Below are 24905 nucleotides of genomic sequence, written 5' to 3'. Positions count from 1 at the left end.
AAAGTGCAAGACTAGTAAAAGGTTTTTTCCCATACCGGGAGTTGAACCCGGGCCACCTGGGTGAAAACCAGGAATGCTAACCGCTAGACCATATGGGAGCAGTTATTAAGTATAATGAGTCATGGACTAAGAAAAAGTGGGAATAAAGAAAATATATATATATTTTTTCATTTTGCCGCTTTGAGCTTGTCTACAAACATCTGGTGGTTGCCTCGTTAGCGCAGTAGGAAGCGTGTCAGTCTCATAATCTGAAGGTCGTGAGTTCGATCCTCACACGAGGCACTGTTCAGTTAGCTTTTGTCTTCCTCCATTCATGCAGGAAATTGGGTATTTCTGCCGAAACGTTTTTAATATATGAGGAAAGTGTTGTTGATTTCCTTGTCATTTTTGAGTGAGTAGAAGAGATGGGAATGATTTGAGCTTTAAATCCAAAATAGGATCTTGCCTAAAAAGAAACAATATTAAAGCAAAGTCCCAATCAGATTGGGTGAAATAGTCTGATGGTTTCTTATTTATTGGCGAAACTAGTTCATTAAAAAAAGGAAAATGAGCCAAACTGACAGGATAAAGGGGTTGTTGACTTGGAGTGAGAAGGGAACAATAGGAATTATTTGAGTTTTCAAGCTCAAATATAATCTGGTGAAAAGAGGAGGAATGGGTAAACAAAGATAAGTTAGAATTTATGGCCACAAAGAGCACTTTTATCCCATAACGCTCAACCTTTGAAAGTGCAAGACTAGTAAAAGGTTTTTTCCCATACCGGGAGTCGAACCCGGGCCACCTGGGTGAAAAGCAGGAATCCTAACCGCTAGACCATATGGGAGCAGTTATTAAGTATAATGAGTCATGGACTAAGAAAAAGTGGGAATAAAGAAAATATATATATTTTTTTTCATTTTGCCGCTTTGAGCTTGTCTACAAACATCTGGTGGTTGCCTCGTTAGCGCAGTAGGAAGCGTGTCAGTCTCATAATCTGAAGGTCGTGAGTTCGATCCTCACACGAGGCACTGTTCAGTGAGTTTTTGTCTTCCTCCATTCATGCAGGAAATTGGGTATTTCTGCCGAAACGTTTTTAATATATGAGGAAAGTGTTGTTGATTTTCTTGTCATTTTTGAGTGAGTAGAAGAGATGGGAATGATTTGAGCTTTAAATTTAAAATAGGATCTTGCCTAAAAAGAAACAATATTAAAGCAAAGTCCCAATCAGATTGGGTGAAATAGTCTGATGGTTTCTTATTTATTGGCGAAACTAGTTCATTAAAAAAAGGAAAATGAGCCAAACTGACAGGATAAAGGGGTTGTTGACTTGGAGTGAGAAGGGAACAATAGGAATTATTTGAGTTTTCAAGCTCAAATATAATCTGGTGAAAAGAGGAGGAATGGGTAAACAAAGATAAGTTAGAATTTATGGCCACAAAGAGCACTTTTATCCTATAACGCTCAGCCTTTGAAAGTGCAAGACTAGTAAAAGTTTTTTTTCCCATACCGGGAGTCGAACCCAGGCCACCTGGGTGAAAACCAGGAATCCTAATCGCTAGACCATATGGGAGCAGTTATTAAGTATAATGAGTCATGGACTAAGAAAAAGTGGGAATAAAGAAAATATATATTTTTTTTTTTCATTTTGCCGCTTTGAGCTTGTCTACAAACATCTGGTGGTTGCCTCATTAGCGCAGTAGGAAGCGTGTCAGTCTCATAATCTGAAGGTTGTGAGTTTGATCCTCACACGAGGCACTGTTCAGTGAGTTTTTGTCTTCCTCCATTCATGCAGGAAATCGGGTATTTCTGCCGAAACGTTTTTAATATATGAGGAAAGTGTTGTTGATTTCCTTGTCATTTTTGAGTGAGTAGAAGAGATGGGAATGATTTGAGCTTTAAATCCAAAATAGGATCTTGCCTAAAAAGAAACAATATTAAAGCAAAGTCCCAATCAGATTGGGTGAAATAGTCTGATGGTTTCTTATTTATTGGCAAAACTAGTTCATTAAAAAAAGGAAAATGAGCCAAACTGACAGGATAAAGGGGATGTTGACTTGGAGTGAGAAGGGAACAATAGGAATTATTTGAGTTTTCAAGCTCAAATATAATCTGGTGAAAAGAGGAGGAATGGGTAAACAAAGATAAGTTAGAATTTATGGCCACAAAGAGCACTTTTATCCCATAACGCTCAACCTTTGAAAGTGCAAGACTAGTAAAAGGTTTTTTCCCATACCGGGAGTTGAACCCGGGCCACCTGGGTGAAAACCAGGAATGCTAACCGCTAGACCATATGGGAGCAGTTATTAAGTATAATGAGTCATGGACTAAGAAAAAGTGGGAATAAAGAAAATATATATATATTTTTTCATTTTGCCGCTTTGAGCTTGTCTACAAACATCTGGTGGTTGCCTCGTTAGCGCAGTAGGAAGCGTGTCAGTCTCATAATCTGAAGGTCGTGAGTTCGATCCTCACACGAGGCACTGTTCAGTTAGCTTTTGTCTTCCTCCATTCATGCAGGAAATTGGGTATTTCTGCCGAAACGTTTTTAATATATGAGGAAAGTGTTGTTGATTTCCTTGTCATTTTTGAGTGAGTAGAAGAGATGGGAATGATTTGAGCTTTAAATCCAAAATAGGATCTTGCCTAAAAAGAAACAATATTAAAGCAAAGTCCCAATCAGATTGGGTGAAATAGTCTGATGGTTTCTTATTTATTGGCGAAACTAGTTCATTAAAAAAAGGAAAATGAGCCAAACTGACAGGATAAAGGGGTTGTTGACTTGGAGTGAGAAGGGAACAATAGGAATTATTTGAGTTTTCAAGCTCAAATATAATCTGGTGAAAAGAGGAGGAATGGGTAAACAAAGATAAGTTAGAATTTATGGCCACAAAGAGCACTTTTATCCCATAACGCTCAACCTTTGAAAGTGCAAGACTAGTAAAAGGTTTTTTCCCATACCGGGAGTCGAACCCGGGCCACCTGGGTGAAAAGCAGGAATCCTAACCGCTAGACCATATGGGAGCAGTTATTAAGTATAATGAGTCATGGACTAAGAAAAAGTGGGAATAAAGAAAATATATATATTTTTTTTCATTTTGCCGCTTTGAGCTTGTCTACAAACATCTGGTGGTTGCCTCGTTAGCGCAGTAGGAAGCGTGTCAGTCTCATAATCTGAAGGTCGTGAGTTCGATCCTCACACGAGGCACTGTTCAGTGAGTTTTTGTCTTCCTCCATTCATGCAGGAAATTGGGTATTTCTGCCGAAATGTTTTTAATATATGAGGAAAGTGTTGTTGATTTTCTTGTCATTTTTGAGTGAGTAGAAGAGATGGGAATGATTTGAGCTTTAAATTTAAAATAGGATCTTGCCTAAAAAGAAACAATATTAAAGCAAAGTCCCAATCAGATTGGGTGAAATAGTCTGATGGTTTCTTATTTATTGGCGAAACTAGTTCATTAAAAAAAGGAAAATGAGCCAAACTGACAGGATAAAGGGGTTGTTGACTTGGAGTGAGAAGGGAACAATAGGAATTATTTGAGTTTTCAAGCTCAAATATAATCTGGTGAAAAGAGGAGGAATGGGTAAACAAAGATAAGTTAGAATTTATGGCCACAAAGAGCACTTTTATCCTATAACGCTCAGCCTTTGAAAGTGCAAGACTAGTAAAAGTTTTTTTTCCCATACCGGGAGTCGAACCCAGGCCACCTGGGTGAAAACCAGGAATCCTAATCGCTAGACCATATGGGAGCAGTTATTAAGTATAATGAGTCATGGACTAAGAAAAAGTGGGAATAAAGAAAATATATATTTTTTTTTTTCATTTTGCCGCTTTGAGCTTGTCTACAAACATCTGGTGGTTGCCTCATTAGCGCAGTAGGAAGCGTGTCAGTCTCATAATCTGAAGGTCGTGAGTTTGATCCTCACACGAGGCACTGTTCAGTGAGTTTTTGTCTTCCTCCATTCATGCAGGAAATCGGGTATTTCTGCCGAAACGTTTTTAATATATGAGGAAAGTGTTGTTGATTTCCTTGTCATTTTTGAGTGAGTAGAAGAGATGGGAATGATTTGAGCTTTAAATCCAAAATAGGATCTTGCCTAAAAAGAAACAATATTAAAGCAAAGTCCCAATCAGATTGGGTGAAATAGTCTAATGGTTTCTTATTTATTGGCAAAACTAGTTCATTAAAAAAAGGAAAATGAGCCAAACTGACAGGATAAAGGGGTTGTTGACTTGGAGTGAGAAGGGAACAATAGGAATTATTTGAGTTTTCAAGCTCAAATATAATCTGGTGAAAAGAGGAGGAATGGGTAAACAAAGATAAGTTAGAATTTATGGCCACAAAGAGCACTTTTATCCTATAACGCTCAACCTTTGAAAGTGCAAGACTAGTAAAAGTTTTTTTTCCCATACCGGGAGTCGAACCCAGGCCACCTGGGTGAAAACCAGGAATCCTAATCGCTAGACCATATGGGAGCAGTTATTAAGTATAATGAGTCATGGACTAAGAAAAAGTGGGAATAAAGAAAATATATATTTTTTTTTTTCATTTTGCCGCTTTGAGCTTGTCTACAAACATCTGGTGGTTGCCTCATTAGCGCAGTAGGAAGCGTGTCAGTCTCATAATCTGAAGGTTGTGAGTTTGATCCTCACACGAGGCACTGTTCAGTGAGTTTTTGTCTTCCTCCATTCATGCAGGAAATCGGGTATTTCTGCCGAAACGTTTTTAATATATGAGGAAAGTGTTGTTGATTTCCTTGTCATTTTTGAGTGAGTAGAAGAGATGGGAATGATTTGAGCTTTAAATTTAAAATAGGATCTTGCCTAAAAAGAAACAATATTAAAGCAAAGTCCCAATCAGATTGGGTGAAATAGTCTGATGGTTTCTTATTTATTGGCGAAACTAGTTCATTAAAAAAAGGAAAATGAGCCAAACTGACAGGATAAAGGGGTTGTTGACTTGGAGTGAGAAGGGAACAATAGGAATTATTTGAGTTTTCAAGCTCAAATATAATCTGGTGAAAAGAGGAGGAATGGGTAAACAAAGATAAGTTAGAATTTATGGCCACAAAGAGCACTTTTATCCTATAACGCTCAACCTTTGAAAGTGCAAGACTAGTAAAAGTTTTTTTTCCCATACCGGGAGTCGAACCCAGGCCACCTGGGTGAAAACCAGGAATCCTAATCGCTAGACCATATGGGAGCAGTTATTAAGTATAATGAGTCATGGACTAAGAAAAAGTGGGAATAAAGAAAATATATATATTTTTTTTTCATTTTGCCGATTTGAGCTTGTCTACAAACATCTGGTGGTTGCCTCGTTAGCGCAGTAGGAAGCGTGTCAGTCTCATAATCTGAAGGTCGTGAGTTTGATCCTCACACGAGGCACTGTTCAGTGAGTTTTTGTCTTCCTCCATTCATGCAGGAAATCGGGTATTTCTGCCGAAACGTTTTTAATATATGAGGAAAGTGTTGTTGATTTCCTTGTCATTTTTGAGTGAGTAGAAGAGATGGGAATGATTTGAGCTTTAAATCCAAAATAGGATCTTGCCTAAAAAGAAACAATATTAAAGCAAAGTCCCAATCAGATTGGGTGAAATAGTCTGATGGTTTCTTATTTATTGGCGAAACTAGTTCATTAAAAAAAGGAAAATGAGCCAAACTGACAGGATAAAGGGGTTGTTGACTTGGAGTGAGAAGGGAACAATAGGAATTATTTGAGTTTTCAAGCTCAAATATAATCTGGTGAAAAGAGGAGGAATGGGTAAACAAAGATAAGTTAGAATTTATGGCCACAAAGAGCACTTTTATCCCATAACGCTCAACCTTTGAAAGTGCAAGACTAGTAAAAGGTTTTTTCCCATACCGGGAGTCGAACCCAGGCCACCTGGGTGAAAACCAGGAATCCTAATCGCTAGACCATATGGGAGCAGTTATTAAGTATAATGAGTCATGGACTAAGAAAAAGTGGGAATAAAGAAAATATATATATTTTTTTTTCATTTTGCCGATTTGAGCTTGTCTACAAACATCTGGTGGTTGCCTCGTTAGCGCAGTAGGAAGCGTGTCAGTCTCATAATCTGAAGGTCGTGAGTTTGATCCTCACACGAGGCACTGTTCAGTGAGTTTTTGTCTTCCTCCATTCATGCAGGAAATCGGGTATTTCTGCCGAAACGTTTTTAATATATGAGGAAAGTGTTGTTGATTTCCTTGTCATTTTTGAGTGAGTAGAAGAGATGGGAATGATTTGAGCTTTAAATCCAAAATAGGATCTTGCCTAAAAAGAAACAATATTAAAGCAAAGTCCCAATCAGATTGGGTGAAATAGTCTGATGGTTTCTTATTTATTGGCGAAACTAGTTCATTAAAAAAAGGAAAATGAGCCAAACTGACAGGATAAAGGGGTTGTTGACTTGGAGTGAGAAGGGAACAATAGGAATTATTTGAGTTTTCAAGCTCAAATATAATCTGGTGAAAAGAGGAGGAATGGGTAAACAAAGATAAGTTAGAATTTATGGCCACAAAGAGCACTTTTATCCCATAACGCTCAACCTTTGAAAGTGCAAGACTAGTAAAACGTTTTTTCCCATACCGGGAGTCGAACCCGGGCCACTTGGGTGAAAACCAGGAATCCTAACCGCTAGACCATATGGGAGCAGTTATTAAGTATAATGAGTCATGGACTAAGAAAAAGTGGGAATAAAGAAAATATATATATTTTTTTTCATTTTGCCGCTTTGAGCTTGTCTACAAACATCTGGTGGTTGCCTCGTTAGCGCAGTAGGAAGCGTGTCAGTCTCATAATCTGAAGGTCGTGAGTTCGATCCTCACACGAGGCACTGTTCAGTGAGTTTTTGTCTTCCTCCATTCATGCAGGAAATTGGGTATTTCTGCCGAAACGTTTTTAATATATGAGGAAAGTGTTGTTGATTTTCTTGTCATTTTTGAGTGAGTAGAAGAGATGGGAATGATTTGAGCTTTAAATCCAAAATAGGATCTTGCCTAAAAAGAAACAATATTAAAGCAAAGTCCCAATCAGATTGGGTGAAATAGTCTGATGGTTTCTTATTTATTGGCGAAACTAGTTCATTAAAAAAAGGAAAATGAGCCAAACTGACAGGATAAAGGGGTTGTTGACTTGGAGTGAGAAGGGAACAATAGGAATTATTTGAGTTTTCAAGCTCAAATATAATCTGGTGAAAAGAGGAGGAATGGGTAAACAAAGATAAGTTAGAATTTATGGCCACAAAGAGCACTTTTATCCTATAACGCTCAACCTTTGAAAGTGCAAGACTAGTAAAAGTTTTTTTTCCCATACCGGGAGTCGAACCCAGGCCACCTGGGTGAAAACCAGGAATCCTAATCGCTAGACCATATGGGAGCAGTTATTAAGTATAATGAGTCATGGACTAAGAAAAAGTGGGAATAAAGAAAATATATATATTTTTTTTTCATTTTGCCGATTTGAGCTTGTCTACAAACATCTGGTGGTTGCCTCGTTAGCGCAGTAGGAAGCGTGTCAGTCTCATAATCTGAAGGTCGTGAGTTTGATCCTCACACGAGGCACTGTTCAGTGAGTTTTTGTCTTCCTCCATTCATGCAGGAAATCGGGTATTTCTGCCGAAACGTTTTTAATATATGAGGAAAGTGTTGTTGATTTCCTTGTCATTTTTGAGTGAGTAGAAGAGATGGGAATGATTTGAGCTTTAAATCCAAAATAGGATCTTGCCTAAAAAGAAACAATATTAAAGCAAAGTCCCAATCAGATTGGGTGAAATAGTCTGATGGTTTCTTATTTATTGGCGAAACTAGTTCATTAAAAAAAGGAAAATGAGCCAAACTGACAGGATAAAGGGGTTGTTGACTTGGAGTGAGAAGGGAACAATAGGAATTATTTGAGTTTTCAAGCTCAAATATAATCTGGTGAAAAGAGGAGGAATGGGTAAACAAAGATAAGTTAGAATTTATGGCCACAAAGAGCACTTTTATCCCATAACGCTCAACCTTTGAAAGTGCAAGACTAGTAAAAGGTTTTTTCCCATACCGGGAGTCGAACCCAGGCCACCTGGGTGAAAACCAGGAATCCTAATCGCTAGACCATATGGGAGCAGTTATTAAGTATAATGAGTCATGGACTAAGAAAAAGTGGGAATAAAGAAAATATATATATTTTTTTTTCATTTTGCCGATTTGAGCTTGTCTACAAACATCTGGTGGTTGCCTCGTTAGCGCAGTAGGAAGCGTGTCAGTCTCATAATCTGAAGGTCGTGAGTTTGATCCTCACACGAGGCACTGTTCAGTGAGTTTTTGTCTTCCTCCATTCATGCAGGAAATCGGGTATTTCTGCCGAAACGTTTTTAATATATGAGGAAAGTGTTGTTGATTTCCTTGTCATTTTTGAGTGAGTAGAAGAGATGGGAATGATTTGAGCTTTAAATCCAAAATAGGATCTTGCCTAAAAAGAAACAATATTAAAGCAAAGTCCCAATCAGATTGGGTGAAATAGTCTGATGGTTTCTTATTTATTGGCGAAACTAGTTCATTAAAAAAAGGAAAATGAGCCAAACTGACAGGATAAAGGGGTTGTTGACTTGGAGTGAGAAGGGAACAATAGGAATTATTTGAGTTTTCAAGCTCAAATATAATCTGGTGAAAACAGGAGGAATGGGTAAACAAAGATAAGTTAGAATTTATGGCCACAAAGAGCACTTTTATCCCATAACGCTCAACCTTTGAAAGTGCAAGACTGTAAAAGGTTTTTTCCCACACCGGGAGTCGAACCCGGGCCACCAGGGTGAAAACCAGGAATCCTAACCGCTAGACCATATGGGAGCAGTTAAAAAGTATAGTGAGTCATGGACTAAGAAAAAGTGGGAATAAAGAAAATATATATTTTTTTTTTTCATTTTGCCGCTTTGAGCTTGTCTACAAACATCTGGTGGTTGCCTCGTTAGCGCAGTAGGAAGCGTGTCAGTCTCATAATCTGAAGGTCGTGAGTTCGATCCTCACACGAGGCACTGTTCAGTGAGTTTTTGTCTTCCTCCATTCATGCAGGAAATCGGGTATTTCTGCCGAAACGTTTTTAATATATGAGGAAAGTGTTGTTGATTTCCTTGTCATTTTTGAGTGAGTAGAAGAGATGGGAATGATTTGAGCTTTAAATCCAAAATAGGATCTTGCCTAAAAAGAAACAATATTAAAGCAAAGTCCCAATCAGATTGGGTGAAATAGTCTGATGGTTTCTTATTTATTGGCGAAACTAGTTCATTAAAAAAAGGAAAATGAGCCAAACTGACAGGATAAAGGGGTTGTTGACTTGGAGTGAGAAGGGAACAATAGGAATTATTTGAGTTTTCAAGCTCAAATATAATCTGGTGAAAAGAGGAGGAATGGGTAAACAAAGATAAGTTAGAATTTATGGCCACAAAGGGCACTTTTATCCTATAACGCTCAACCTTTGAAAGTGCAAGACTAGTAAAAGGTTTTTTCCCATACCGGGAGTCGAACCCGGGCCACCTGGGTGAAAACCAGGAATCCTAACCGCTAGACCATATGGGAGCAGTTATTAAGTATAATGAGTCATGGACTAAGAAAAAGTGGGAATAAAGAAAATATATATTTTTTTTTTCATTTTGCCGCTTTGAGCTTGTCTACAAACATCTGGTGGTTGCCTCGTTAGCGCAGTAGGAAGCGTGTCAGTCTCATAATCTGAAGGTCGTGAGTTCGATCCTCACACGAGGCACTGTTCAGTGAGTTTTTGTCTTCCTCCATTCATGCAGGAAATCGGGTATTTCTGCCGAAACGTTTTTAATATATGAGGAAAGTGTTGTTGATTTCCTTGTCATTTTTGAGTGAGTAGAAGAGATGGGAATGATTTGAGCTTTAAATCCAAAATAGGATCTTGCCTAAAAAGAAACAATATTAAAGCAAAGTCCCAATCAGATTGGGTGAAATAGTCTGATGGTTTCTTATTTATTGGCGAAACTAGTTCATTAAAAAAAGGAAAATGAGCCAAACTGACAGGATAAAGGGGTTGTTGACTTGGAGTGAGAAGGGAACAATAGGAATTATTTGAGTTTTCAAGCTCAAATATAATCTGGTGAAAAGAGGAGGAATGGGTAAACAAAGATAAGTTAGAATTTATGGCCACAAAGGGCACTTTTATCCTATAACGCTCAACCTTTGAAAGTGCAAGACTAGTAAAAGGTTTTTTCCCATACCGGGAGTCGAACCCGGGCCACCTGGGTGAAAACCAGGAATCCTAACCGCTAGACCATATGGGAGCAGTTATTAAGTATAATGAGTCATGGACTAAGAAAAAGTGGGAATAAAGAAAATATATATATATTTTTTCATTTTGCCGCTTTGAGCTTGTCTACAAACATCTGGTGGTTGCCTCGTTAGCGCAGTAGTAAGCGTGTCAGTCTCATAATCTGAAGGTCGTGAGTTTGATCCTCACACGAGGCACTGTTCAGTGAGTTTTTGTCTTCCTCCATTCATGCAGGAAATCGGGTATTTCTGCCGAAACGTTCTTAATATATGAGGAAAGTGTTGTTGATTTCCTTGTCATTTTTGAGTGAGTAGAAGAGATGGGAATGATTTGAGCTTTAAATCCAAAATAGGATCTTGCCTAAAAAGAAACAATATTAAAGCAAAGTCCCAATCAGATTGGGTGAAATAGTCTGATGGTTTCTTATTTATTGGCGAAACTAGTTCATTAAAAAAAGGAAAATGAGCCAAACTGACAGGATAAAGGGGTTGTTGACTTGGAGTGAGAAGGGAACAATAGGAATTATTTGAGTTTTCAAGCTCAAATATAATCTGGTGAAAAGAGGAGGAATGGGTAAACAAAGATAAGTTAGAATTTATGGCCACAAAGAGCACTTTTATCCTATAACGCTCAACCTTTGAAAGTGCAAGACTAGTAAAAGGTTTTTTCCCATACCGGGAGTCGAACCCGGGCCACCTGGGTGAAAACCAGGAATCCTAACCGCTAGACCATATGGGAGCAGTTATTAAGTATAATGAGTCATGGACTAAGAAAAAGTGGGAATAAAGAAAATATATATATATTTTTTCATTTTGCCGCTTTGAGCTTGTCTACAAACATCTGGTGGTTGCCTCGTTAGCGCAGTAGTAAGCGTGTCAGTCTCATAACCTGAAGGTCGTGAGTTTGATCCTCACACGAGGCACTGTTCAGTGAGTTTTTGTCTTCCTCCATTCATGCAGGAAATCGGGTATTTCTGCCGAAACGTTTTTAATATATGAGGAAAGTGTTGTTGATTTCCTTGTCATTTTTGAGTGAGTAGAAGAGATGGGAATGATTTGAGCTTTAAATCCAAAATAGGATCTTGCCTAAAAAGAAACAATATTAAAGCAAAGTCCCAATCAGATTGGGTGAAATAGTCTGATGGTTTCTTATTTATTGGCGAAACTAGTTCATTAAAAAAAGGAAAATGAGCCAAACTGACAGGATAAAGGGGTTGTTGACTTGGAGTGAGAAGGGAACAATAGGAATTATTTGAGTTTTCAAGCTCAAATATAATCTGGTGAAAAGAGGAGGAATGGGTAAACAAAGATAAGTTAGAATTTATGGCCACAAAGGGCACTTTTATCCTATAACGCTCAACCTTTGAAAGTGCAAGACTAGTAAAAGGTTTTTTCCCATACCGGGAGTCGAACCCGGGCCACCTGGGTGAAAACCAGGAATCCTAACCGCTAGACCATATGGGAGCAGTTATTAAGTATAATGAGTCATGGACTAAGAAAAAGTGGGAATAAAGAAAATATATATATATTTTTTCATTTTGCCGCTTTGAGCTTGTCTACAAACATCTGGTGGTTGCCTCGTTAGCGCAGTAGTAAGCGTGTCAGTCTCATAATCTGAAGGTCGTGAGTTTGATCCTCACACGAGGCACTGTTCAGTGAGTTTTTGTCTTCCTCCATTCATGCAGGAAATCGGGTATTTCTGCCGAAACGTTCTTAATATATGAGGAAAGTGTTGTTGATTTCCTTGTCATTTTTGAGTGAGTAGAAGAGATGGGAATGATTTGAGCTTTAAATCCAAAATAGGATCTTGCCTAAAAAGAAACAATATTAAAGCAAAGTCCCAATCAGATTGGGTGAAATAGTCTGATGGTTTCTTATTTATTGGCGAAACTAGTTCATTAAAAAAAGGAAAATGAGCCAAACTGACAGGATAAAGGGGTTGTTGACTTGGAGTGAGAAGGGAACAATAGGAATTATTTGAGTTTTCAAGCTCAAATATAATCTGGTGAAAAGAGGAGGAATGGGTAAACAAAGATAAGTTAGAATTTATGGCCACAAAGAGCACTTTTATCCTATAACGCTCAACCTTTGAAAGTGCAAGACTAGTAAAAGGTTTTTTCCCATACCGGGAGTCGAACCCGGGCCACCTGGGTGAAAACCAGGAATCCTAACCGCTAGACCATATGGGAGCAGTTATTAAGTATAATGAGTCATGGACTAAGAAAAAGTGGGAATAAAGAAAATATATATATATTTTTTCATTTTGCCGCTTTGAGCTTGTCTACAAACATCTGGTGGTTGCCTCGTTAGCGCAGTAGTAAGCGTGTCAGTCTCATAATCTGAAGGTCGTGAGTTTGATCCTCACACGAGGCACTGTTCAGTGAGTTTTTGTCTTCCTCCATTCATGCAGGAAATCGGGTATTTCTGCCGAAACGTTTTTAATATATGAGGAAAGTGTTGTTGATTTCCTTGTCATTTTTGAGTGAGTAGAAGAGATGGGAATGATTTGAGCTTTAAATCCAAAATAGGATCTTGCCTAAAAAGAAACAATATTAAAGCAAAGTCCCAATCAGATTGGGTGAAATAGTCTGATGGTTTCTTATTTATTGGCGAAACTAGTTCATTAAAAAAAGGAAAATGAGCCAAACTGACAGGATAAAGGGGTTGTTGACTTGGAGTGAGAAGGGAACAATAGGAATTATTTGAGTTTTCAAGCTCAAATATAATCTGGTGAAAAGAGGAGGAATGGGTAAACAAAGATAAGTTAGAATTTATGGCCACAAAGAGCACTTTTATCCTATAACGCTCAACCTTTGAAAGTGCAAGACTAGTAAAAGGTTTTTTCCCATACCGGGAGTCGAACCCAGGCCACCTGGGTGAAAACCAGGAATCCTAACCGCTAGACCATATGGGAGCAGTTATTAAGTATAATGAGTCATGGACTAAGAAAAAGTGGGAATAAAGAAAATATATATATATTTTTTCATTTTGCCGCTTTGAGCTTGTCTACAAACATCTGGTGGTTGCCTCGTTAGCGCAGTAGTAAGCGTGTCAGTCTCATAATCTGAAGGTCGTGAGTTTGATCCTCACACGAGGCACTGTTCAGTGAGTTTTTGTCTTCCTCCATTCATGCAGGAAATCGGGTATTTCTGCCGAAACGTTTTTAATATATGAGGAAAGTGTTGTTGATTTCCTTGTCATTTTTGAGTGAGTAGAAGAGATGGGAATGATTTGAGCTTTAAATCCAAAATAGGATCTTGCCTAAAAAGAAACAATATTAAAGCAAAGTCCCAATCAGATTGGGTGAAATAGTCTGATGGTTTCTTATTTATTGGCGAAACTAGTTCATTAAAAAAAGGAAAATGAGCCAAACTGACAGGATAAAGGGGTTGTTGACTTGGAGTGAGAAGGGAACAATAGGAATTATTTGAGTTTTCAAGCTCAAATATAATCTGGTGAAAAGAGGAGGAATGGGTAAACAAAGATAAGTTAGAATTTATGGCCACAAATGGCACTTTTATCCTATAACGCTCAACCTTTGAAAGTGCAAGACTAGTAAAAGGTTTTTTCCCATACCGGGAGTCGAACCCGGGCCACCTGGGTGAAAACCAGGAATCCTAACCGCTAGACCATATGGGAGCAGTTATTAAGTATAATGAGTCATGGACTAAGAAAAAGTGGGAATAAAGAAAATATATATATATTTTTTCATTTTGCCGCTTTGAGCTTGTCTACAAACATCTGGTGGTTGCCTCGTTAGCGCAGTAGTAAGCGTGTCAGTCTCATAACCTGAAGGTCGTGAGTTTGATCCTCACACGAGGCACTGTTCAGTGAGTTTTTGTCTTCCTCCATTCATGCAGGAAATCGGGTATTTCTGCCGAAACGTTTTTAATATATGAGGAAAGTGTTGTTGATTTCCTTGTCATTTTTGAGTGAGTAGAAGAGATGGGAATGATTTGAGCTTTAAATCCAAAATAGGATCTTGCCTAAAAAGAAACAATATTAAAGCAAAGTCCCAATCAGATTGGGTGAAATAGTCTGATGGTTTCTTATTTATTGGCGAAACTAGTTCATTAAAAAAAGGAAAATGAGCCAAACTGACAGGATAAAGGGGTTGTTGACTTGGAGTGAGAAGGGAACAATAGGAATTATTTGAGTTTTCAAGCTCAAATATAATCTGGTGAAAAGAGGAGGAATGGGTAAACAAAGATAAGTTAGAATTTATGGCCACAAAGGGCACTTTTATCCTATAACGCTCAACCTTTGAAAGTGCAAGACTAGTAAAAGGTTTTTTCCCATACCGGGAGTCGAACCCGGGCCACCTGGGTGAAAACCAGGAATCCTAACCGCTAGACCATATGGGAGCAGTTATTAAGTATAATGAGTCATGGACTAAGAAAAAGTGGGAATAAAGAAAATATATATATATTTTTTCATTTTGCCGCTTTGAGCTTGTCTACAAACATCTGGTGGTTGCCTCGTTAGCGCAGTAGTAAGCGTGTCAGTCTCATAATCTGAAGGTCGTGAGTTTGATCCTCACACGAGGCACTGTTCAGTGAGTTTTTGTCTTCCTCCATTCATGCAGGAAATCGGGTATTTCTGCCGAAACGTTCTTAATATATGAGGAAAGTGTTGTTGATTTCCTTGTCATTTTTGAGTGAGTAGAAGAGATGGGAATGATTTGAGCTTTAAATCCAAAATAGGATCTTGCCTAAAAAGAAACAATATTAAAGCAAAGTCCCAATCAGATTGGGTGAAATAGTCTGATGGTTTCTTATTTATTGGCGAAACTAGTTCATTAAAAAAAGGAAAATGAGCCAAACTGACAGGATAAAGGGGTTGTTGACTTGGAGTGAGAAGGGAACAATAGGAATTATTTGAGTTTTCAAGCTCAAATATAATCTGGTGAAAAGAGGAGGAATGGGTAAACAAAGATAAGTTAGAATTTATGGCCACAAAGAGCACTTTTATCCTATAACGCTCAACCTTTGAAAGTGCAAGACTAGTAAAAGGTTTTTTCCCATACCGGGAGTCGAACCCGGGCCACCTGGGTGAAAACCAGGAATCCTAACCGCTAGACCATATGGGAGCAGTTATTAAGTATAATGAGTCATGGACTAAGAAAAAGTGGGAATAAAGAAAATATATATATATTTTTTCATTTTGCCGCTTTGAGCTTGTCTACAAACATCTGGTGGTTGCCTCGTTAGCGCAGTAGTAAGCGTGTCAGTCTCATAATCTGAAGGTCGTGAGTTTGATCCTCACACGAGGCACTGTTCAGTGAGTTTTTGTCTTCCTCCATTCATGCAGGAAATCGGGTATTTCTGCCGAAACGTTTTTAATATATGAGGAAAGTGTTGTTGATTTCCTTGTCATTTTTGAGTGAGTAGAAGAGATGGGAATGATTTGAGCTTTAAATCCAAAATAGGATCTTGCCTAAAAAGAAACAATATTAAAGCAAAGTCCCAATCAGATTGGGTGAAATAGTCTGATGGTTTCTTATTTATTGGCGAAACTAGTTCATTAAAAAAAGGAAAATGAGCCAAACTGACAGGATAAAGGGGTTGTTGACTTGGAGTGAGAAGGGAACAATAGGAATTATTTGAGTTTTCAAGCTCAAATATAATCTGGTGAAAAGAGGAGGAATGGGTAAACAAAGATAAGTTAGAATTTATGGCCACAAAGAGCACTTTTATCCTATAACGCTCAACCTTTGAAAGTGCAAGACTAGTAAAAGGTTTTTTCCCATACCGGGAGTCGAACCCAGGCCACCTGGGTGAAAACCAGGAATCCTAACCGCTAGACCATATGGGAGCAGTTATTAAGTATAATGAGTCATGGACTAAAAAAAAGTGGGAATAAAGAAAATATATATATATTTTTTTATTTTGCCGCTTTGAGCTTGTCTACAAACATCTGGTGGTTGCCTCGTTAGCGCAGTAGTAAGCGTGTCAGTCTCATAACCTGAAGGTCGTGAGTTTGATCCTCACACGAGGCACTGTTCAGTGAGTTTTTGTCTTCCTCCATTCATGCAGGAAATCGGGTATTTCTGCCGAAACGTTTTTAATATATGAGGAAAGTGTTGTTGATTTCCTTGTCATTTTTGAGTGAGTAGAAGAGATGGGAATGATTTGAGCTTTAAATCCAAAATAGGATCTTGCCTAAAAAGAAACAATATTAAAGCAAAGTCCCAATCAGATTGGGTGAAATAGTCTGATGGTTTCTTATTTATTGGCGAAACTAGTTCATTAAAAAAAGGAAAATGAGCCAAACTGACAGGATAAAGGGGTTGTTGACTTGGAGTGAGAAGGGAACAATAGGAATTATTTGAGTTTTCAAGCTCAAATATAATCTGGTGAAAAGAGGAGGAATGGGTAAACAAAGATAAGTTAGAATTTATGGCCACAAAGGGCACTTTTATCCTATAACGCTCAACCTTTGAAAGTGCAAGACTAGTAAAAGGTTTTTTCCCATACCGGGAGTCGAACCCGGGCCACCTGGGTGAAAACCAGGAATCCTAACCGCTAGACCATATGGGAGCAGTTATTAAGTATAATGAGTCATGGACTAAGAAAAAGTGGGAATAAAGAAAATATATATATATTTTTTCATTTTGCCGCTTTGAGCTTGTCTACAAACATCTGGTGGTTGCCTCGTTAGCGCAGTAGTAAGCGTGTCAGTCTCATAATCTGAAGGTCGTGAGTTTGATCCTCACACGAGGCACTGTTCAGTGAGTTTTTGTCTTCCTCCATTCATGCAGGAAATCGGGTATTTCTGCCGAAACGTTCTTAATATATGAGGAAAGTGTTGTTGATTTCCTTGTCATTTTTGAGTGAGTAGAAGAGATGGGAATGATTTGAGCTTTAAATCCAAAATAGGATCTTGCCTAAAAAGAAACAATATTAAAGCAAAGTCCCAATCAGATTGGGTGAAATAGTCTGATGGTTTCTTATTTATTGGCGAAACTAGTTCATTAAAAAAAGGAAAATGAGCCAAACTGACAGGATAAAGGGGTTGTTGACTTGGAGTGAGAAGGGAACAATAGGAATTATTTGAGTTTTCAAGCTCAAATATAATCTGGTGAAAAGAGGAGGAATGGGTAAACAAAGATAAGTTAGAATTTATGGCCACAAAGAGCACTTTTATCCTATAACGCTCAACCTTTGAAAGTGCAAGACTAGTAAAAGGTTTTTTCCCATACCGGGAGTCGAACCCGGGCCACCTGGGTGAAAACCAGGAATCCTAACCGCTAGACCATATGGGAGCAGTTATTAAGTATAATGAGTCATGGACTAAGAAAAAGTGGGAATAAAGAAAATATATATATATTTTTTCATTTTGCCGCTTTGAGCTTGTCTACAAACATCTGGTGGTTGCCTCGTTAGCGCAGTAGTAAGCGTGTCAGTCTCATAATCTGAAGGTCGTGAGTTTGATCCTCACACGAGGCACTGTTCAGTGAGTTTTTGTCTTCCTCCATTCATGCAGGAAATCGGGTATTTCTGCCGAAACGTTTTTAATATATGAGGAAAGTGTTGTTGATTTCCTTGTCATTTTTGAGTGAGTAGAAGAGATGGGAATGATTTGAGCTTTAAATCCAAAATAGGATCTTGCCTAAAAAGAAACAATATTAAAGCAAAGTCCCAATCAGATTGGGTGAAATAGTCTGATGGTTTCTTATTTATTGGCGAAACTAGTTCATTAAAAAAAGGAAAATGAGCCAAACTGACAGGATAAAGGGGTTGTTGACTTGGAGTGAGAAGGGAACAATAGGAATTATTTGAGTTTTCAAGCTCAAATATAATCTGGTGAAAAGAGGAGGAATGGGTAAACAAAGATAAGTTAGAATTTATGGCCACAAAGAGCACTTTTATCCTATAACGCTCAACCTTTGAAAGTGCAAGACTAGTAAAAGGTTTTTTCCCATACCGGGAGTCGAACCCAGGCCACCTGGGTGAAAACCAGGAATCCTAACCGCTAGACCATATGGGAGCAGTTATTAAGTATAATGAGTCATGGACTAAAAAAAAGTGGGAATAAAGAAAATATATATATATTTTTTTATTTTGCCGCTTTGAGCTTGTCTACAAACATCTGGTGGTTGCCTCGTTAGCGCAGTAGGAAGCGTGTCAGTCTCATAATCTGAAGGTCGTGAGTTCGATCCTCACACGAGGCACTGTTCAGTGAGTTTTTGTCTTCCTCCATTCATGCAGGAAATCGGGTATTTCTGCCGAAACGTTTTTAATATATGAGGAAAGTGTTGTTGATTTCCTTGTCATTTTTGAGTGAGTAGAAGAGATGGGAATGATTTGAGCTTTAAATCCAAAATAGGATCTTGCCTAAAAAGAAACAATATTAAAGCAAAGTCCCAATCAGATTGGGTGAAATAGTCTGATGGTTTCTTATTTATTGGCAAAACTAGTTCATTAAAAAAAGGAAAATGAGCCAAACTGACAGGATAAAGGGGTTGTTGACTTGGAGTGAGAAGGGAACAATAGGAATTATTTGAGTTTTCAAGCTCAAATATAATCTGGTGAAAAGAGGAGGAATGGGTAAACAAAGATAAGTTAGAATTTATGGCCACAAAGAGCACTTTTATCCTATAACGCTCAACCTTTGAAAGTGCAAGACTAGTAAAAGGTTTTTTCCCATACCGGGAGTCGAACCCAGGCCACCTGGGTGAAAACCAGGAATCCTAACCGCTAGACCATATGGGAGCAGTTATTAAGTATAATGAGTCATGGACTAAAAAAAAGTGGGAATAAAGAAAATATATATATATTTTTTTATTTTGCCGCTTTGAGCTTGTCTACAAACATCTGGTGGTTGCCTCGTTAGCGCAGTAGGAAGCGTGTCAGTCTCATAATCTGAAGGTCGTGAGTTCGATCCTCACACGAGGCACTGTTCAGTGAGTTTTTGTCTTCCTCCATTCATGCAGGAAATCGGGTATTTCTGCCGAAACGTTTTTAATATATGAGGAAAGTGTTGTTGATTTCCTTGTCATTTTTGAGTGAGTAGAAGAGATGGGAATGATTTGAGCTTTAAATCCAAAATAGGATCTTGCCTAAAAAGAAACAATATTAAAGCAAAGTCCCAATCAGATTGGGTGAAATAGTCTGATGGTTTCTTATTTATTGGCGAAACTAGTTCATTAAAAAAAGGAAAATGAGCCAAACTGACAGGATAAAGGGGTTGTTGACTTGGAGTGAGAAGGGAACAATAGGAATTATTTGAGTTTTCAAGCTCAAATATAATCTGGTGAAAAGAGGAGGAATGGGTAAACAAAGATAAGTTAGAATTTATGGCCACAAAGGGCACTTTTATCCTATAACGCTCAACCTTTGAAAGTGCAAGACTAGTAAAAGGTTTTTTCCCATACCGGGAGTCGAACCCGGGCCACCTGGGTGAAAACCAGGAATCCTAACCGCTAGACCATATGGGAGCAGTTATTAAGTATAATGAGTCATGGACTAAGAAAAAGTGGGAATAAAGAAAATATATATATATTTTTTCATTTTGCCGCTTTGAGCTTGTCTACAAACATCTGGTGGTTGCCTCGTTAGCGCAGTAGTAAGCGTGTCAGTCTCATAATCTGAAGGTCGTGAGTTTGATCCTCACACGAGGCACTGTTCAGTGAGTTTTTGTCTTCCTCCATTCATGCAGGAAATCGGGTATTTCTGCCGAAACGTTCTTAATATATGAGGAAAGTGTTGTTGATTTCCTTGTCATTTTTGAGTGAGTAGAAGAGATGGGAATGATTTGAGCTTTAAATCCAAAATAGGATCTTGCCTAAAAAGAAACAATATTAAAGCAAAGTCCCAATCAGATTGGGTGAAATAGTCTGATGGTTTCTTATTTATTGGCGAAACTAGTTCATTAAAAAAAGGAAAATGAGCCAAACTGACAGGATAAAGGGGTTGTTGACTTGGAGTGAGAAGGGAACAATAGGAATTATTTGAGTTTTCAAGCTCAAATATAATCTGGTGAAAAGAGGAGGAATGGGTAAACAAAGATAAGTTAGAATTTATGGCCACAAAGAGCACTTTTATCCTATAACGCTCAACCTTTGAAAGTGCAAGACTAGTAAAAGGTTTTTTCCCATACCAGGAGTCGAACCCGGGCCACCTGGGTGAAAACCAGGAATCCTAACCGCTAGACCATATGGGAGCAGTTATTAAGTATAATGAGTCATGGACTAAGAAAAAGTGGGAATAAAGAAAATATATATATATTTTTTCATTTTGCCGCTTTGAGCTTGTCTACAAACATCTGGTGGTTGCCTCGTTAGCGCAGTAGTAAGCGTGTCAGTCTCATAATCTGAAGGTCGTGAGTTTGATCCTCACACGAGGCACTGTTCAGTGAGTTTTTGTCTTCCTCCATTCATGCAGGAAATCGGGTATTTCTGCCGAAACGTTTTTAATATATGAGGAAAGTGTTGTTGATTTCCTTGTCATTTTTGAGTGAGTAGAAGAGATGGGAATGATTTGAGCTTTAAATCCAAAATAGGATCTTGCCTAAAAAGAAACAATATTAAAGCAAAGTCCCAATCAGATTGGGTGAAATAGTCTGATGGTTTCTTATTTATTGGCGAAACTAGTTCATTAAAAAAAGGAAAATGAGCCAAACTGACAGGATAAAGGGGTTGTTGACTTGGAGTGAGAAGGGAACAATAGGAATTATTTGAGTTTTCAAGCTCAAATATAATCTGGTGAAAAGAGGAGGAATGGGTAAACAAAGATAAGTTAGAATTTATGGCCACAAAGGGCACTTTTATCCTATAACGCTCAACCTTTGAAAGTGCAAGACTAGTAAAAGGTTTTTTCCCATACCGGGAGTCGAACCCGGGCCACCTGGGTGAAAACCAGGAATCCTAACCGCTAGACCATATGGGAGCAGTTATTAAGTATAATGAGTCATGGACTAAGAAAAAGTGGGAATAAAGAAAATATATATATATTTTTTCATTTTGCCGCTTTGAGCTTGTCTACAAACATCTGGTGGTTGCCTCGTTAGCGCAGTAGTAAGCGTGTCAGTCTCATAATCTGAAGGTCGTGAGTTTGATCCTCACACGAGGCACTGTTCAGTGAGTTTTTGTCTTCCTCCATTCATGCAGGAAATCGGGTATTTCTGCCGAAACGTTCTTAATATATGAGGAAAGTGTTGTTGATTTCCTTGTCATTTTTGAGTGAGTAGAAGAGATGGGAATGATTTGAGCTTTAAATCCAAAATAGGATCTTGCCTAAAAAGAAACAATATTAAAGCAAAGTCCCAATCAGATTGGGTGAAATAGTCTGATGGTTTCTTATTTATTGGCGAAACTAGTTCATTAAAAAAAGGAAAATGAGCCAAACTGACAGGATAAAGGGGTTGTTGACTTGGAGTGAGAAGGGAACAATAGGAATTATTTGAGTTTTCAAGCTCAAATATAATCTGGTGAAAAGAGGAGGAATGGGTAAACAAAGATAAGTTAGAATTTATGGCCACAAAGAGCACTTTTATCCTATAACGCTCAACCTTTGAAAGTGCAAGACTAGTAAAAGGTTTTTTCCCATACCGGGAGTCGAACCCGGGCCACCTGGGTGAAAACCAGGAATCCTAACCGCTAGACCATATGGGAGCAGTTATTAAGTATAATGAGTCATGGACTAAGAAAAAGTGGGAATAAAGAAAATATATATATATTTTTTCATTTTGCCGCTTTGAGCTTGTCTACAAACATCTGGTGGTTGCCTCGTTAGCGCAGTAGTAAGCGTGTCAGTCTCATAATCTGAAGGTCGTGAGTTTGATCCTCACACGAGGCACTGTTCAGTGAGTTTTTGTCTTCCTCCATTCATGCAGGAAATCGGGTATTTCTGCCGAAACGTTTTTAATATATGAGGAAAGTGTTGTTGATTTCCTTGTCATTTTTGAGTGAGTAGAAGAGATGGGAATGATTTGAGCTTTAAATCCAAAATAGGATCTTGCCTAAAAAGAAACAATATTAAAGCAAAGTCCCAATCAGATTGGGTGAAATAGTCTGATGGTTTCTTATTTATTGGCGAAACTAGTTCATTAAAAAAAGGAAAATGAGCCAAACTGACAGGATAAAGGGGTTGTTGACTTGGAGTGAGAAGGGAACAATAGGAATTATTTGAGTTTTCAAGCTCAAATATAATCTGGTGAAAAGAGGAGGAATGGGTAAACAAAGATAAGTTAGAATTTATGGCCACAAAGGGCACTTTTATCCTATAACGCTCAACCTTTGAAAGTGCAAGACTAGTAAAAGGTTTTTTCCCATACCGGGAGTCGAACCCGGGCCACCTGGGTGAAAACCAGGAATCCTAACCGCTAGACCATATGGGAGCAGTTATTAAGTATAATGAGTCATGGACTAAGAAAAAGTGGGAATAAAGAAAATATATATATATTTTTTCATTTTGCCGCTTTGAGCTTGTCTACAAACATCTGGTGGTTGCCTCGTTAGCGCAGTAGTAAGCGTGTCAGTCTCATAATCTGAAGGTCGTGAGTTTGATCCTCACACGAGGCACTGTTCAGTGAGTTTTTGTCTTCCTCCATTCATGCAGGAAATCGGGTATTTCTGCCGAAACGTTCTTAATATATGAGGAAAGTGTTGTTGATTTCCTTGTCATTTTTGAGTGAGTAGAAGAGATGGGAATGATTTGAGCTTTAAATCCAAAATAGGATCTTGCCTAAAAAGAAACAATATTAAAGCAAAGTCCCAATCAGATTGGGTGAAATAGTCTGATGGTTTCTTATTTATTGGCGAAACTAGTTCATTAAAAAAAGGAAAATGAGCCAAACTGACAGGATAAAGGGGTTGTTGACTTGGAGTGAGAAGGGAACAATAGGAATTATTTGAGTTTTCAAGCTCAAATATAATCTGGTGAAAAGAGGAGGAATGGGTAAACAAAGATAAGTTAGAATTTATGGCCACAAAGAGCACTTTTATCCTATAACGCTCAACCTTTGAAAGTGCAAGACTAGTAAAAGGTTTTTTCCCATACCGGGAGTCGAACCCGGGCCACCTGGGTGAAAACCAGGAATCCTAACCGCTAGACCATATGGGAGCAGTTATTAAGTATAATGAGTCATGGACTAAGAAAAAGTGGGAATAAAGAAAATATATATATATTTTTTCATTTTGCCGCTTTGAGCTTGTCTACAAACATCTGGTGGTTGCCTCGTTAGCGCAGTAGTAAGCGTGTCAGTCTCATAATCTGAAGGTCGTGAGTTTGATCCTCACACGAGGCACTGTTCAGTGAGTTTTTGTCTTCCTCCATTCATGCAGGAAATCGGGTATTTCTGCCGAAACGTTTTTAATATATGAGGAAAGTGTTGTTGATTTCCTTGTCATTTTTGAGTGAGTAGAAGAGATGGGAATGATTTGAGCTTTAAATCCAAAATAGGATCTTGCCTAAAAAGAAACAATATTAAAGCAAAGTCCCAATCAGATTGGGTGAAATAGTCTGATGGTTTCTTATTTATTGGCGAAACTAGTTCATTAAAAAAAGGAAAATGAGCCAAACTGACAGGATAAAGGGGTTGTTGACTTGGAGTGAGAAGGGAACAATAGGAATTATTTGAGTTTTCAAGCTCAAATATAATCTGGTGAAAAGAGGAGGAATGGGTAAACAAAGATAAGTTAGAATTTATGGCCACAAAGGGCACTTTTATCCTATAACGCTCAACCTTTGAAAGTGCAAGACTAGTAAAAGGTTTTTTCCCATACCGGGAGTCGAACCCGGGCCACCTGGGTGAAAACCAGGAATCCTAACCGCTAGACCATATGGGAGCAGTTATTAAGTATAATGAGTCATGGACTAAGAAAAAGTGGGAATAAAGAAAATATATATATATTTTTTCATTTTGCCGCTTTGAGCTTGTCTACAAACATCTGGTGGTTGCCTCGTTAGCGCAGTAGTAAGCGTGTCAGTCTCATAATCTGAAGGTCGTGAGTTTGATCCTCACACGAGGCACTGTTCAGTGAGTTTTTGTCTTCCTCCATTCATGCAGGAAATCGGGTATTTCTGCCGAAACGTTCTTAATATATGAGGAAAGTGTTGTTGATTTCCTTGTCATTTTTGAGTGAGTAGAAGAGATGGGAATGATTTGAGCTTTAAATCCAAAATAGGATCTTGCCTAAAAAGAAACAATATTAAAGCAAAGTCCCAATCAGATTGGGTGAAATAGTCTGATGGTTTCTTATTTATTGGCGAAACTAGTTCATTAAAAAAAGGAAAATGAGCCAAACTGACAGGATAAAGGGGTTGTTGACTTGGAGTGAGAAGGGAACAATAGGAATTATTTGAGTTTTCAAGCTCAAATATAATCTGGTGAAAAGAGGAGGAATGGGTAAACAAAGATAAGTTAGAATTTATGGCCACAAAGAGCACTTTTATCCTATAACGCTCAACCTTTGAAAGTGCAAGACTAGTAAAAGGTTTTTTCCCATACCGGGAGTCGAACCCGGGCCACCTGGGTGAAAACCAGGAATCCTAACCGCTAGACCATATGGGAGCAGTTATTAAGTATAATGAGTCATGGACTAAGAAAAAGTGGGAATAAAGAAAATATATATATATTTTTTCATTTTGCCGCTTTGAGCTTGTCTACAAACATCTGGTGGTTGCCTCGTTAGCGCAGTAGTAAGCGTGTCAGTCTC

At 38.2% G+C, this 24905-nt stretch overlaps 33 non-coding genes across 33 annotated transcripts; 9 read left to right on the top strand and 24 right to left on the bottom strand.

Annotated features, from left to right (window-relative positions):
• The first annotated feature begins 209 nt into the window (after nucleotides 1–209).
• TRNAM-CAU (transfer RNA methionine (anticodon CAU)) lies at nucleotides 210–282 on the top strand. Its single transcript has one exon. It is a non-coding gene; the product is annotated as a tRNA-Met (tRNA).
• A 652-nt stretch (nucleotides 283–934) lies between these two features.
• Nucleotides 935–1007, top strand: TRNAM-CAU (transfer RNA methionine (anticodon CAU)). Its single transcript has one exon. It is a non-coding gene; the product is annotated as a tRNA-Met (tRNA).
• Nucleotides 1008–2386: 1379 nt separating this feature from the next.
• On the top strand, nucleotides 2387–2459 carry TRNAM-CAU (transfer RNA methionine (anticodon CAU)). The gene has a single exon. It is a non-coding gene; the product is annotated as a tRNA-Met (tRNA).
• A 652-nt stretch (nucleotides 2460–3111) lies between these two features.
• Nucleotides 3112–3184, top strand: TRNAM-CAU (transfer RNA methionine (anticodon CAU)). Its single transcript has one exon. It is a non-coding gene; the product is annotated as a tRNA-Met (tRNA).
• A 3376-nt stretch (nucleotides 3185–6560) lies between these two features.
• TRNAE-UUC (transfer RNA glutamic acid (anticodon UUC)) lies at nucleotides 6561–6632 on the bottom strand. The gene has a single exon. It is a non-coding gene; the product is annotated as a tRNA-Glu (tRNA).
• A 111-nt stretch (nucleotides 6633–6743) lies between these two features.
• TRNAM-CAU (transfer RNA methionine (anticodon CAU)) lies at nucleotides 6744–6816 on the top strand. Its single transcript has one exon. It is a non-coding gene; the product is annotated as a tRNA-Met (tRNA).
• A 1921-nt stretch (nucleotides 6817–8737) lies between these two features.
• On the bottom strand, nucleotides 8738–8809 carry TRNAE-UUC (transfer RNA glutamic acid (anticodon UUC)). The gene has a single exon. It is a non-coding gene; the product is annotated as a tRNA-Glu (tRNA).
• A 112-nt stretch (nucleotides 8810–8921) lies between these two features.
• Nucleotides 8922–8994, top strand: TRNAM-CAU (transfer RNA methionine (anticodon CAU)). The gene has a single exon. It is a non-coding gene; the product is annotated as a tRNA-Met (tRNA).
• A 469-nt stretch (nucleotides 8995–9463) lies between these two features.
• On the bottom strand, nucleotides 9464–9535 carry TRNAE-UUC (transfer RNA glutamic acid (anticodon UUC)). Its single transcript has one exon. It is a non-coding gene; the product is annotated as a tRNA-Glu (tRNA).
• A 111-nt stretch (nucleotides 9536–9646) lies between these two features.
• Nucleotides 9647–9719, top strand: TRNAM-CAU (transfer RNA methionine (anticodon CAU)). The gene has a single exon. It is a non-coding gene; the product is annotated as a tRNA-Met (tRNA).
• A 469-nt stretch (nucleotides 9720–10188) lies between these two features.
• On the bottom strand, nucleotides 10189–10260 carry TRNAE-UUC (transfer RNA glutamic acid (anticodon UUC)). Its single transcript has one exon. It is a non-coding gene; the product is annotated as a tRNA-Glu (tRNA).
• Nucleotides 10261–10913: 653 nt separating this feature from the next.
• TRNAE-UUC (transfer RNA glutamic acid (anticodon UUC)) lies at nucleotides 10914–10985 on the bottom strand. The gene has a single exon. It is a non-coding gene; the product is annotated as a tRNA-Glu (tRNA).
• Nucleotides 10986–11638: 653 nt separating this feature from the next.
• Nucleotides 11639–11710, bottom strand: TRNAE-UUC (transfer RNA glutamic acid (anticodon UUC)). The gene has a single exon. It is a non-coding gene; the product is annotated as a tRNA-Glu (tRNA).
• Nucleotides 11711–12363: 653 nt separating this feature from the next.
• Nucleotides 12364–12435, bottom strand: TRNAE-UUC (transfer RNA glutamic acid (anticodon UUC)). Its single transcript has one exon. It is a non-coding gene; the product is annotated as a tRNA-Glu (tRNA).
• A 653-nt stretch (nucleotides 12436–13088) lies between these two features.
• On the bottom strand, nucleotides 13089–13160 carry TRNAE-UUC (transfer RNA glutamic acid (anticodon UUC)). Its single transcript has one exon. It is a non-coding gene; the product is annotated as a tRNA-Glu (tRNA).
• A 653-nt stretch (nucleotides 13161–13813) lies between these two features.
• Nucleotides 13814–13885, bottom strand: TRNAE-UUC (transfer RNA glutamic acid (anticodon UUC)). Its single transcript has one exon. It is a non-coding gene; the product is annotated as a tRNA-Glu (tRNA).
• Nucleotides 13886–14538: 653 nt separating this feature from the next.
• TRNAE-UUC (transfer RNA glutamic acid (anticodon UUC)) lies at nucleotides 14539–14610 on the bottom strand. Its single transcript has one exon. It is a non-coding gene; the product is annotated as a tRNA-Glu (tRNA).
• Nucleotides 14611–15263: 653 nt separating this feature from the next.
• On the bottom strand, nucleotides 15264–15335 carry TRNAE-UUC (transfer RNA glutamic acid (anticodon UUC)). Its single transcript has one exon. It is a non-coding gene; the product is annotated as a tRNA-Glu (tRNA).
• A 653-nt stretch (nucleotides 15336–15988) lies between these two features.
• TRNAE-UUC (transfer RNA glutamic acid (anticodon UUC)) lies at nucleotides 15989–16060 on the bottom strand. Its single transcript has one exon. It is a non-coding gene; the product is annotated as a tRNA-Glu (tRNA).
• A 653-nt stretch (nucleotides 16061–16713) lies between these two features.
• Nucleotides 16714–16785, bottom strand: TRNAE-UUC (transfer RNA glutamic acid (anticodon UUC)). The gene has a single exon. It is a non-coding gene; the product is annotated as a tRNA-Glu (tRNA).
• A 653-nt stretch (nucleotides 16786–17438) lies between these two features.
• TRNAE-UUC (transfer RNA glutamic acid (anticodon UUC)) lies at nucleotides 17439–17510 on the bottom strand. The gene has a single exon. It is a non-coding gene; the product is annotated as a tRNA-Glu (tRNA).
• A 653-nt stretch (nucleotides 17511–18163) lies between these two features.
• TRNAE-UUC (transfer RNA glutamic acid (anticodon UUC)) lies at nucleotides 18164–18235 on the bottom strand. Its single transcript has one exon. It is a non-coding gene; the product is annotated as a tRNA-Glu (tRNA).
• A 111-nt stretch (nucleotides 18236–18346) lies between these two features.
• Nucleotides 18347–18419, top strand: TRNAM-CAU (transfer RNA methionine (anticodon CAU)). Its single transcript has one exon. It is a non-coding gene; the product is annotated as a tRNA-Met (tRNA).
• A 469-nt stretch (nucleotides 18420–18888) lies between these two features.
• On the bottom strand, nucleotides 18889–18960 carry TRNAE-UUC (transfer RNA glutamic acid (anticodon UUC)). Its single transcript has one exon. It is a non-coding gene; the product is annotated as a tRNA-Glu (tRNA).
• A 111-nt stretch (nucleotides 18961–19071) lies between these two features.
• TRNAM-CAU (transfer RNA methionine (anticodon CAU)) lies at nucleotides 19072–19144 on the top strand. Its single transcript has one exon. It is a non-coding gene; the product is annotated as a tRNA-Met (tRNA).
• Nucleotides 19145–19613: 469 nt separating this feature from the next.
• On the bottom strand, nucleotides 19614–19685 carry TRNAE-UUC (transfer RNA glutamic acid (anticodon UUC)). The gene has a single exon. It is a non-coding gene; the product is annotated as a tRNA-Glu (tRNA).
• Nucleotides 19686–20338: 653 nt separating this feature from the next.
• Nucleotides 20339–20410, bottom strand: TRNAE-UUC (transfer RNA glutamic acid (anticodon UUC)). The gene has a single exon. It is a non-coding gene; the product is annotated as a tRNA-Glu (tRNA).
• A 653-nt stretch (nucleotides 20411–21063) lies between these two features.
• TRNAE-UUC (transfer RNA glutamic acid (anticodon UUC)) lies at nucleotides 21064–21135 on the bottom strand. Its single transcript has one exon. It is a non-coding gene; the product is annotated as a tRNA-Glu (tRNA).
• Nucleotides 21136–21788: 653 nt separating this feature from the next.
• On the bottom strand, nucleotides 21789–21860 carry TRNAE-UUC (transfer RNA glutamic acid (anticodon UUC)). The gene has a single exon. It is a non-coding gene; the product is annotated as a tRNA-Glu (tRNA).
• A 653-nt stretch (nucleotides 21861–22513) lies between these two features.
• Nucleotides 22514–22585, bottom strand: TRNAE-UUC (transfer RNA glutamic acid (anticodon UUC)). The gene has a single exon. It is a non-coding gene; the product is annotated as a tRNA-Glu (tRNA).
• A 653-nt stretch (nucleotides 22586–23238) lies between these two features.
• On the bottom strand, nucleotides 23239–23310 carry TRNAE-UUC (transfer RNA glutamic acid (anticodon UUC)). The gene has a single exon. It is a non-coding gene; the product is annotated as a tRNA-Glu (tRNA).
• Nucleotides 23311–23963: 653 nt separating this feature from the next.
• Nucleotides 23964–24035, bottom strand: TRNAE-UUC (transfer RNA glutamic acid (anticodon UUC)). The gene has a single exon. It is a non-coding gene; the product is annotated as a tRNA-Glu (tRNA).
• A 653-nt stretch (nucleotides 24036–24688) lies between these two features.
• TRNAE-UUC (transfer RNA glutamic acid (anticodon UUC)) lies at nucleotides 24689–24760 on the bottom strand. The gene has a single exon. It is a non-coding gene; the product is annotated as a tRNA-Glu (tRNA).
• Between the last annotated feature and the right edge of the window lie 145 nt (nucleotides 24761–24905).

This window comes from Rhinoderma darwinii, chromosome 3, assembly GCF_050947455.1.
Source record: "Rhinoderma darwinii isolate aRhiDar2 chromosome 3, aRhiDar2.hap1, whole genome shotgun sequence".
Lineage (NCBI taxonomy): Eukaryota > Metazoa > Chordata > Amphibia > Anura > Rhinodermatidae > Rhinoderma > Rhinoderma darwinii.
The sequence above is the reverse complement of the archived record's forward strand: the minus strand, read 5'-3'. Positions and strand labels throughout refer to the sequence as shown.